The sequence below is a fragment of the Acanthochromis polyacanthus genome, chromosome 19, assembly GCF_021347895.1.
Source record: "Acanthochromis polyacanthus isolate Apoly-LR-REF ecotype Palm Island chromosome 19, KAUST_Apoly_ChrSc, whole genome shotgun sequence".
Lineage (NCBI taxonomy): Eukaryota > Metazoa > Chordata > Actinopteri > Pomacentridae > Acanthochromis > Acanthochromis polyacanthus.
The window spans coordinates 18,146,555-18,159,194 of NC_067131.1; positions in this window are offsets into that span (position 1 = coordinate 18,146,555).

The following is a 12,640-nucleotide window of genomic DNA, read 5'->3' on the forward strand; positions in this document are numbered from 1 at the left end:
GACCAGTGGACCTGTGGGTATCCTGTTTTGAAAAACCATGTCAAGTTTTTTTTTGGTTCTGTTTCTTATTCTGTTTTTTTTTTCTGTTATTTATTTATCATTATTTATTTATTTATTTATTATTCACTTGCACATCAACTTATTTTACATTTTATTCTTGACAGCATTCAATTTTGTATTTTTGTAATAAACAAAAGTTCATATTTAATATCTTGTTGGTGTCAGATTATTTACAACAACAATTATTGATAAGCCAGGGCTTTCAAGGACTTCTGTTGGTCCCTGGACCTCACTTTGAGAACCCCTAATCTCTTCTATTAGATTAGGGTTTCTCAAAGTTTTTCAGTATACGTATCAAATGTCCCAGAAATTGTGTGCAAAAAAACAAATTTTTTCGATGTGCACGGATGGGGTGGGGGCCCGATGAATTTCTTGCGAGGAGCCCCCAAGGACCCTTGCCCCACCACTGGCCCTACTAATGTCGTTTGCATAGACTGTATATAAAGTGAACGTAGCATCTGGCTCCAAAATTGAAGCCCACCCAGAAGTGTCAAAAACTTGCAATATCACGCCGTCCGCTAGGGTTGGCTCCAAAAAGCTTTTGCTCCATAGAGCCCAATTCATTTTTGGAAAAATAAAATTTGATAGACTGATTTTCTACAGCTCAGGAGTTTTTCCCCGTTAGTTTTCATGGTCAAAATGAGAGATCAGGTGGCTGATCTTAAAAAAAATCAGTACTGAATTTTAAATAAATCATTAAAGTTAGCGGAGCCAGGGGGCGTGGCTATACTTGATTGACAGTCCCATCGACTGATCCTGCCCCGAGTTGCTCTCCGGTCCAGCCTGTTTGATGACGCTTTTTACGTCACTGGCTCCAAAAAAATCCAAAATGGCAACCAGGAAGTAGCAAAATCCGGGCTTCATTTTTTATTTAATTTTTTTAAATCAATTTTATTTGCAATTTGACACAAAAATACAACAAAGCGGAAAATGCCAGGGATATTCTACTTTACATCACACAAGAGGGGGAGATAAAGTGAACAATTAAATGACACTCAAAGAAACAAAACAATTAGGAGGAGCCAGGTTTAAGTTTGAATTTTTTAAGGTTGTTAATAGATCTTTCAGCTTTTTTGTTTTTAGTTAAATTTATGGTAGAAATGTATAAGTTAATCCGGGCTTCATTTTCTCGGCGTTGAAACCAACGGGTGACGTCACGGTTAGTTCACGCCTGGTCGTTTGTGACCTTCCCTGAAAATTTCATCCAAATCTGTTAGTCTGTTTTTGAGTAATATTGCCAACAGACAGACGGACCCACGCCAATCATCACATAACTCAATGCATTCCTTGGCGGAGTAATAAAATAAATGCCAGATGAGTACAATTTAGATGTATAGGAATGAAATTGTTGTCTGTCAGTGATTTTAAAGTTGTGACTGATCAGTCTAATTCAGAGTAATATTCAAATATCACGTCCACTCTAGACACTTTAATCACTGCATCCTCGTCAATGTCTGAAGCAAACCTCCAGTGCTTGTCTTGACAAAACAAAAACACTGACTCTCAGCAGTTTCAGTGGCTCCATGTTGCTCCTGATAGATGCACTCGAGCGATTTCCAGCTGATGGACGGCCTCGTTCTGACCATGGTCAGTACCAGCCGGCTGGAGTGGACCGGAGAGCGGCGCGCTTCCAACAACGGCCTGGAGGAAAGCCAAGCGTTGCCACGGTGACATAGCTGCAAAGAAAATCTCTTTGTATTGTTACCAAGGCAACAACTGTGGATAGGTGGAGAGGGAAGCGAAGGAGAGATGGAAGAAGGCAAGAAAGAAAAGAGGCTGGAGCAAGAGAGGGAGAATCACTGGCAGGGTGAGGTGAGAGGAAGGGGAATGGATGATGAGTTGTTGTTCGAGGCGCAGAGATATTGAGCCCAGGCTTTATTATTCCCTCCATCTCTGCCTTGTTTATGCTGGATGATTCTTGACTGCGTGGGAGAATTTACAGTTTGCTGTAACCTCATCCCAAACAAAGTTACTCAGCAGATTCTTTTGAGTCAGATGGATGCAGCGGCGCTTCTTTGAGAAGGCAGGACACAATAAGTCAATGGCTCCTTTACCTGCAGGCTGAGAGGAGTGTTGAGCACTGCTACAGCAATCCAACTTTTTCTTCTCTATAGTTACCCTTCTTTTTCCTCACTACTACACCCTCTGCTCCTGTATTGCCCTCCTTTCTTTCCTCTCGTTGCCTTTTTCCTCTCCATCATCCACTTTTTTCTTCCTTTCTCCTGCTCTGTCTCTATTTTTTTTCTCTTGAGCTCAGAATTGAGATTTTTTAAGAGTTTTGAACTGTGACTTCAAAACATTTATTGGAGTCATTTTGATAACTTATGAACTGCTTTGCTTCAGGGCTTCACTAATTCCCACTGTGTTTGAATTGATTGCATAAATCTAGCGGGGAAGAATAACATTGCTTTCTTCTCAGCATTTTGGGGATTTTAGCATATCTGTGTGAATGTGTGTGGGACAAAGAAAAAACACTCATCTAAGTGGTTCCACTGCAGCTTTATCTGCACCGTAATAAATATGATGAATAATGTAATAATTTTACATTCTTGCAAGGCCTGAAGAGTCTCAGTTGACAGAAGGACTTGGCAGAGAGAGGATGAATTGCTTTATTTCAATATGCTCCTGGTTACATTTGAATACAGATTTATGCAAACCCTCCCTCTTTTAGGCTGCTCGTTATTCACAGTAACTAGAAGTTTCTAATCGCCCCACCCCAATTCTACACTTTGCATGCAGCTCCACACATCGTAATATGCATGATGGAGCGATTAGAGGGAAATTGAATCAAATCCAGAAAAATTGCACAGAGATTGGTGGAAAGGTGTTATCTAACACAAACATTGCATCTCATCTTTACAGTTTACCTTGAGAAAATCAGTCACTTTGCAGAAGGAGAACAGAAGACTTCACTTCAAACTTTAGGAAATGTCCTGCAGTGCTGCAAATTTGGTCAGCCTCCCCCCGTCTTTTTCCACATGGAGTGTTTTGGGCTTTTCAGCACTATCAAACTGCTGGAATAACAGGAGAAATGAGCACAGCAGGAAAGCAGGGGAAGGAAAGAGTTGGGAGCACCGTTGAGGTCTTAATTGATATTCCAGCCGAATAGTCGGAATATTCAAATGTCAGTAAAACTCTGTTGTCTCACTTGGGAGTCGGCAGAGATTAGGGGATAGGTGAACGAGAGACGCCGCGAGGTATCACACCGCTTAAACTCGTGACATGCAAACACACACATGCAGCAAACACACAAGTTTGCACATGTGCACTCATGCGTGCTCCATCAGAAAAACACACATGCAAACGCACACTGGCAGTCCGGCTCACTCCCACAGAGGCTTTTGACTAACACACACAGACACACTCTTTTCCATTTTATTAAAACAAAACGAGCACACACACTTCACCTCTGTTCTCGTTGCATGTTTTGTGTGTGCAGGGAGGTCGGTGAGTGAAGGCTATTAGCTCAGGAGAGTCTGTCCTGCTGTCTGTTCAGGCTCAGCTACAAAGAAGGATCACTGTTTCAGATCAATACTGCTGTGGCCGGATGCCGGCTAATATACAGAAAATAGTTTGTTGTAACCCTCAGCTAAAACCAGATCCTATCAGCCTCTTCCTGTTTCCTCTCACATGTCTATCTAGCCAGAGCTGCACTATTATTCTCAGGTACATTTATATTCATTATTCCAATGATGTATCTTCATTTTTGTTTACTCTTCTCTTTCTCATTTCCCCAAAAATTAGCCAAAATGACTCTAGACACCAGAAACTGAACGCAGCTCCCATCACCATCTCTCCTTAAAACACTCACACATGCACTGCCGCTGTTAAAGATTTACCTTCTCTGCAGGCCATGAAATTGATCCACAGACCAACGCAGCTTTGAGATATTCACTCGGTTTTCCACTGAGGTTTACTCAGAAAACAATGAAAGCGCAAATAATCAGATGCGTGCGCATGCATCCATAGCGAATATATTCATACATGCACATCCCACTGAAAGTACTAAAGCAGTGCAAGAATGTATAGTTTATTTCTCAGCTAGCATTGTTTCCTCACTTGACAACTGTTTAACTAGAGGAAAAAGTGCATAAACGCACACACCATTGAAACTGTATGCATATTAATGCAGGCATGAGAATAGGGAAGCATGCAAATTTGCTTTCTGCAGGTAGCTCTTCAATGCACGCTGGGAGCTATAATGGAATGGTGTGATTACATGTATATAGAGGTGGTTTCTGCATATTTTAACATGCAAAAACATCTTTCAGCCCTACAGGAAAATTGCATAATTAAAAAAGGCGAGGTATGTAATGCCACCAAACTCATGAAAAGAATACTCATGATTAATGTTTGAGATGCTTTTATATCAAAACACAAAGCAGGGAAACTTTACTATATAAGGGATATATTGTTTATTTTTGTCTCTGATTGCTCTATTTAGTGTGCATTTCTATTATTCGATGAAATTCATGTCTGGCAGTATTGTCCAACAAGGGCTCATCTTGCTTGCTCTTGAGTCTCTTTTAGTAGAGGAAAGCAGATTTACTGTCCACAAAGCATGACTGAAGCGACTGGAGGTTTAATACTCAATACAGCTATGATTCCAATATGCAAACTTGAAGAATCCAGAGTGCAAATACAGATCCTGATGCCCATGTGTGAAAAGATTAAAGCAGGAAAAGTCATTTGGCTGTGGCTGGGGAAAGATTGTAGTTTTCGTTAAATGCTAATAAAATAAATGTGCTGTGTTTTAGATGAGTCTGAACTGTTAAAATAACGACCTTCAGCTTTTCCTTTTAAATCAAGTCTCATGAGTGCATAAACATAACCATAAAATAGTTAATACTGTTAGTTCATGTATAATGATATTACAGGATGCAAAAAATAAATACTTAAGTAAAAACTGCAACTGCAACATGTATTCAAAGATTAAATCTACTTAAAGTGATCTATTAAGTGGAAGGATTTATCTCTTGGAAAGCCTGAATGCTCACTCTGTAGAAGCAAGTCAGTCCTTGGATTCAATTTATTATACTGATATGTTGTAACTGGGCTTTGAAAAACACAGCCATGCGTAGCAAGTCGTGTCTTTATCAGAGCAGAGCGCACATGAACTGAAGCTGGCAGGTCCGTGTCTGCATGCTCAGTTAATCAATCAGGCAGGAGCACAGATGTTTATTATCAGACAAGAGCTGCACCAACAATACTAGACCCCACTTCTAAAACAATGCCATTGGCTAGAAAATCTAATCAGTTGATTCTGCATGTAAAGAGACATGTCTCCACTGCACACCCACTCAAAAACCACCGAAGACAACAGAAGAAAAATTGCATGCAATGAATTCAAAACAGCCTGAAATTTATAAATACACATTATGGCGTCATAATTGGGTCAAAAGTCACGCGCGCGTAACACTCTCGCGCGCACGAAACACATACCCCGCGCGAGCGGAAAAAAGTCTCCACGGGCGCAAAAAACACCCCGAGCGCACGTGGCAATGTCTCCGCACGCGAGGAGCCTCCTACGCGCGTACAGCCATTGCTCCGTATCCGTGTATGGTGCCATAATTATCCGTGGAGCTCTGATCTACGTGTGGGGGGAGAAGACTTTTGACCCTTTGTGGGCGGATACCAGTGCTCGCCACAACCTCCCTATGATTGGCTGTCTGCGACAGCAAGAACTCACCCCGCACGTGGGATGCCACTGTATACAAGAGAGGAAAAGACACAGTCCACTGGAGCCCCTTTGATGCTGCTGCCGCTGTTCTGCTGTGCCCATGGACTGCAGCTCCGCCGAACACACACAGAACTGAGCCCGGATCTCCAACTGGGTGGGTGAGTGTATCCACGTATTTCTGGCTCTAAACGGGAAGTCTCAGTGCTGCATTGCGGGGCTGTCAGCCTTTAGTACAGCAATTAGACGTTAGTTAGCTCCATTGCTAACGGCAGTTACCCAGGTGGACTGACTGGAATCGGCCCAGAAGCCCAGCGTGTCTACTCCAGTGATTCTGACAGGGAGTTTAAGAGTCACTGGAATCACTGGAGTAGACACGCTGGGCAGCTTCTGGCAGCAGCATCAAAGGGGCTCCAGTGGACTGTGTTATTTCCTCTCTTGTATACAGTGGCATCCCACGTCTGGGGTGAGTTCTTGCTGTCGCAGACAACCAATCATAGGGAGGTTGTGGCGAGCACTGGTATCCGCCCACAAAGGGTCAAAAGTCTTCTCCCCCCACACGTAGATCAGAGCTCCATGGAGGCTCCTCGTGCGTGGAGAAATTGCCATGCGCACGCAGAGTGTTTTTTGCGCCCGTGGAGACTTTTTTCCGCTCGCGCGGGGTACGTGTTTCGTGCGCGCGAGAGAGTGTTACACGCGCGCGACTTTTGACCCAATTATGACGCCATATTACATCAACACTCAGTATTGAAGAACAGCACTTGCCAGTGATTTTAACATTTAAAAACAAAATAAACACGCAAAAAAAGATGAACTAAATCCCACAAAAAAATGTTCTAAATATGCTTTTTCATCAAGACCTGGGTCAAAACGCAAGCAAGAGAGTGTGAGCTGCTGGGAGTTGTCTCTGTTGTGTGAGAGGTTTGAAGCACCCAGGAGTTACCAAGTGGCAGGTCAAAATTACTTCCTGCCACAACAGCAGAAGAAAACAAAACACAACGTGCCAGTGACATTCCACACCGAGAGTGACAGAGAAATATCAGAGTTCCTGTTTGGCGTGAAGAAAGTCAGAATGTGACTTCATTGTTGGCCTGTTTTAATGAGCTTTTCCTGTAACTCGGGGTAAAAGTGCAGTTGGAGCCAAAGATAATGAGAAGCTTCCTCATGTCCTCCATTAACAGAGGACCTGATAGTCATCTTCACTTCAAATTAAAGTTACGAGAAAAGGCCTGAGCTCACAACAGTTTATGAGGGCAGAGAAATTAAAAATGCTTTGACAAGAGTCACAACAACAGGGTTAGAGGGGATGTCTTGGTGTTTATATGGAGGAGCTCATTTTGCTTCAAGCCGTTTGACACAGACTTTCTCCTTTTCATCGCCAGTTTTAATCTCTGAGCAAAGAATTCAAAGTTATCCTCCTGAGCTTCTCTGGTTTGAACACAAAGCTTTTGTCATTCTCACTCACACAGTAGTTACTCTCTCTCATCTACTTTCACTGATTCATTGATTGAAGAATGAGATTTCTTTTAATCGACTTTTATCTGATGTATTTTAGAGTTCCATATTTGTGTACCACTGTTGTTTACTGTAAATTCACTGGACTGGTTTATTTAGCAGGATGTCACATATCAAATTACAGTAATACAGACGCTCCAAAGTGGGCTGTGGGCGGACAAGGATTTACATGTTCTAAGAGTAGAACAATAACTAACTGTAAATAAAATATGACTGTACCCACTGAAATGTCACCAGCTGGTTTGTGGACAAACTGTTTTGATGTAAGTTTGGAATTTATTCTTTCCCCATCTTGGTCTTTTGAAACCAGACATGTGTCTATATGACTCACAACCCATGTGGTGAGTGACTTGTTGTGGTTGTATCATAAATGGCCTTATTTTTTCAGTTTGCCTTTGCCTTTGCTATGTTATGTTACCCACTCTTTAGCTTGCTAAATGGTAGCCGTTGCTTAGCAGCGAAGGTCTTGAGACTGATGACAAATGTTACCTCTTGAGTGTCAAACATTTATTTGGTTGGCATGATTTTTCTTTTGATAATAATGAGCTCATGAGTGACATTTGAAAGCGACACATCACAAGATGGCCCTGCACTAAAGCATACCCTGCTTTATCATCCATTTTACACTAAATGGAACCATAATTTAGAAAATGATAATTGTACTGTATTGAAAGAGTCTTGAAACTAGCAACTGAGACATAAACTCATCAGGAGGATGTTTACTGAGGTGAAAAATGAAGGAAAATAGGGTAATTTCCTCATAGAACTCTATACAATCAGACTGCTTTCTGCAGCCAGAGGAGTCGCCTCCTGCTGGCTGTTGAAATAAATGCAAACTTACTTCACTTCCATTTTGCCTTCACTTTTCAGACCCTGACACTACATTCATCTTTTACATACAGAAGATGCACAGAGCATCCTACAACCGCCATTAGCTGGTTTATTGGCCACTTTGAGTAGGCAAATATAATAAACACTAGTATGACAAATTTTAGCATCCAGTGAGCTATTTACACATCCAGCAGATACAGAGCATCATAAGCACTTATTTGTAAAAATGAGTGCGGAGTGTAAGATGCTCAGTGCACTCTGCTTGTAGCTCTGTTTTGGTTTCCATGGACTCTTAAGGCTAAGTCCTAAAATCTCTAGCTGTTAAACAGTCCTTGCTGGCTAGTTGCTCAATCTGCCATTTAGTTCTGTGGGGGCACAGCAGATCCTATCAGAGATTGTTTGCTTAAAATAAACTGCTGATTGGTGTCACAGGAAACAAGAAACTAGACTGATGATAGTCTTAAGACTGAACCAAAAACAGCAAAACTGCAGGCAAATAAAACCAATAACGTGCTTTATGGTCAAGCTGGAAAAGGAAGTAATTTTCTGAAGTAACAAAAAAAATTCTACTGCAGAAAATTGGAGCCACCATAAACAGAAACTTTTCATCTTTTCTGTTTCCATTGCAGTGCAGGATCCACTGAACTAACAAGATGACGTAGCCATATTGAATCAGCTTGAGCACTATAATGGAGGGAACTGAGAGAGTTGCTTTTTGTTCTGTTTCCATTGTTGATCGCAATGCTTGAGAGGAGAAGAATGCTCCTGAAAAAAAGGACAACGAGAGGCCTGAAAAAGTGCACTTCTTGTTGTTACTGTCTTCTCTAAGTTAAAGCAATCAGAGCTGTGTCCCAAAAGTAGCTTTTCAAGGTACTTCCCCTGTAATAGGTTTTTTTTCTCCTTCAGCAGCCCTAAAAGAGGCCCTAGTGCTCCAAGAAAAAAAGCTCCTGCAGTGAAAAAGCAGTCTATAGATGCAGAATTAAGACTTCAAACAATTGACATGCTTTTGTTTCATTTGTGTTCCCACTGTCAAACTGCACACAGATTAGAGCTTGTAAAAAAGAACAGAACAGAAACAAGGTTAAAGATTTTGATGATCAGGTGGAAAACCGAACGTGGCTGACTTCACCCCAAATAATGAGTTGTGTCCTTAACAAGCACTTTGGCTACTACAGATGTCACCGTGCTCATTGGGAGTCAGCGAGCAGTGCAAATGAATTACAGGCAGGATTAAATTCAGCAAAGACAGAATCAAAAGCAAACCAAAGGGGAAAGCTGGGCAGTGTGACCTGACAGATACTGAGTGTCAACAGTTCATTAAATAAACAGAGTATGATTAGTGATGGGGAGCAGCTGGACAGGCAGATAACAAGGTCAGGTGACAGGTAGGAGAAAAGAACCAATCAGAGGTGACCTGTGGCCAGGTGAGGCATTTCCAGTGACTAGAGATGTTAGTACCAACTGAAGCACATGTTAAATTAAGCATATTAAATGAGGAAGAGTGGAGCAGATTAAACTATGACAGAAGACTGTGTGTGCAGAAATATGATCATCAATCCACTTCATGTTGTCTTCAGTTTATTTTGCTCCATTTTTGGAGCATAAATGTCCCTTACAGCCAGTAACTTGCACATTTTGCAGTTATTTATCTCAAAATTTTGGGATTCTTGAGTGCTTGTGGATGAAGATAATAACTGTTATTTGATGCAACCTCAGCTCAAAACGCAAATGCTGTAATCTATGAACATGCCCTCATTAACTCAACACACTTACCTGCTTACTAATTTTATCAGCCATTCACTTATTTTCACTTGTCGTGGCACACACATTCTCCAACACGCACTCACTCAGGGCTCCTCTCCGCTCGTCCGTCCTGCTCTGGGCACAGTGCCAGCGCTCGCAGATGGCATTAGTGGAAGATGAAGTGCTCGTCTCCGCAGCCAGTGAAATGTGAATGCCAGTTAGTACCCTAACTGTTATCTGATCAGCCTCGCTGAGTGTCAAAGACTTGTTGACTGAGAGCAGAAAGAGCCACAGGTAGACTGTAATTTTTGAATAATTGTTTAAGATGACACAGGATGTGCTTTTTTTTTTTTAAGAATCCTTAATTCACATGGTAAAATGTGAGACTACAGCCAGGACATGCCAACACAATACTTCAATGAATATCAGTTCTGCTTACATATTGAATAAATTGGTTTGTCATGTTTGCACATGTAGGTCTTTAGTTGACTTTTTAACCCTCATTAATACTTATATACCCCTGGGGTCCACATGGATCCCAAGAGTCAAACAGGTGGATAATATATAAAGCCACCTGTGTACAGCCGTCATGCACATGGAAGTTAGCTATAGAGACCAAAATAGTTTTTTGTTCTAGGCTTTAGACATGTCTATTCCTGCTGTAAAGTTAACATTTTAACATTGGGATCTATGTGGACTGATTCGCTTTTGGAGGAAGATTGAAGTGGCCATTTGAGGAAATGCAGTTTTTGCCATTTCCACATTAACTTCATTTTCTAGCCCATTAGTGCCTCTTGGTGACAACCTCCAAAGAACCCCAACAAAGTGGAATTTATAAAAATAATAATGGGGGAGGTCTTCAGAAATTGAATTACTCTTGACATGTCTGCTTGTAATAACCATGTGTCATGCTTTTCAGAGTCTCTTGAAGCAGAAATGGTTGATCAGTCATGTGAGTTAAGTATTACAGTATATTATATTGTATATCATTAACTACACTGACACTATTTTTTGTAACATCCCATTATCTGTACATACAGTGCAAAGAGCAAAATAACCCACAGAGACAGCCCAGTTATTTAATAGTGACTGTCCAGTAAGCAATATGGCCATTATCTCTACTTTTAAACAAATCAATTTCACATGAACAAATATTAGATTTAGAGTCTGGCGCCTGTGCTTATCCTGCAAAAGTCATGATATCTTATCTTATTAAATCTGTTTAAAATGCCACGGACACATGCAGTGCCACTGGTAAATTACCAAAGGGCCTGCTGAGATAAAGCTGCTCCTAACGGGGATAATGATGCAGGGCCAAGCAAGCAAAGTCACCCTTCTCCAAATACTGTGAGGCTCATTTTAAGAAGACATTACTTGTATAAACCGGCAACATCTTCAAAATCTAAATGGTCAGTTTCCAGTCTGAAAAATAGCAAAATAGTAAACTGCAGGAAGAGTATTTAACTGTTCTGAATTTGAGAGAAATTCTCCTGTGTCATCCACTGGATGGTTGAGTGAAGATGCCATTTGGACAGATTTGACATTTCACATTTTCACAAAAACACAAGTGCAACACAAGTATAGATTGAAACAATGACAAAGTCTTTTTGCAACAGCTTATTGTCATTTTTTTCATAACTTAATTTGCTTTCCCTGCTTTAAGTCTTTGTGAAAAAGTTTATTTTTTCCATTTTAATTGAGTTGTGCCCTGCGACAGACTCCCGACCTGTCCAGGGTGTCCCCTGCCTTCGCCCGAGTCAGCTGAGCTAGGCTCTAGCACCCCCCGCAACCCTAGTGAGGATAAAGCGTTGTATAGAGAATGGATGGATGGATAGAATTTAGGTGTCTTTTCTTTACGTTACAATTTTACAACAATACTACCAATGTCTCAGAATTAAATTAGTGAAAATATCTGGGAAGTACTCAGTATGGGAAATTTGAACATTAATATAACAATTAGGTTAAGTTAATATATATCAGTTACATACAACATGTACAGTTTTTATTTTCTTTGTATTTGTGTGTGTGTGTGTGTGTGTGTGAATTGAATTACTGTCCCTCAGGTTGTTACATGTTGATACATTGTTAGATAGGCCCTTTCTTTAAGGAGTAGTTGTACCACAAACTTTGCTTTATTTTTCATGATTTTTTTCTTTTTTCTCTTCCCACTTCATTTATTTGCCATCAGCCCCTTCACTGACCATTTTCATTGCACATTTTTATCATTTATATGGGCCAATAGCGAATTCCTCCACCTTCCAGTTGGCCAAAAAGCACGTTTTTATTACCGATAATCAGAAAGTAACCTGATAGTGTAGGAGGCCTCTAGTGCTCTAAAAGTATACCAAATTGAGCTTTTAACATGAGGTAAATACATAGCCTGTATATATAGTGGACGTAGCATCTGGCTCCAGAATTGAAGCCAACCCGGAAGTGTCAAAAACTTGCAATATCCCGCCGTCCGCTAGGGTTGGCTCCAAAAAGCTTTTTCTCCATAGACCCCAATTTATTTTTGGAAAAAATAAAATTTGATAGACTGATTTTCTACAGCTCTGGATTTTTTTCCCGTTAGTTTTCATGGTCAAAATGAGAGATCAGGTGGCCGATCTTAAAATAAATCAATACTGAATTTTAAATAAATCATTAAAGTTGGCAGAGCCAGGGGGCGTGGCTATACTTGATAGACAGCAACAGAAGCCTCTGCGGTAAAATGTGGGTGGGATAAGAGAGTCCTCAGCCAATCCTGCCCCTAGGTGCTCTCCGGTCCAGTCTGTTTGATGACGCTTTTTACGTCACTGGCTCCAAAAAATCCAA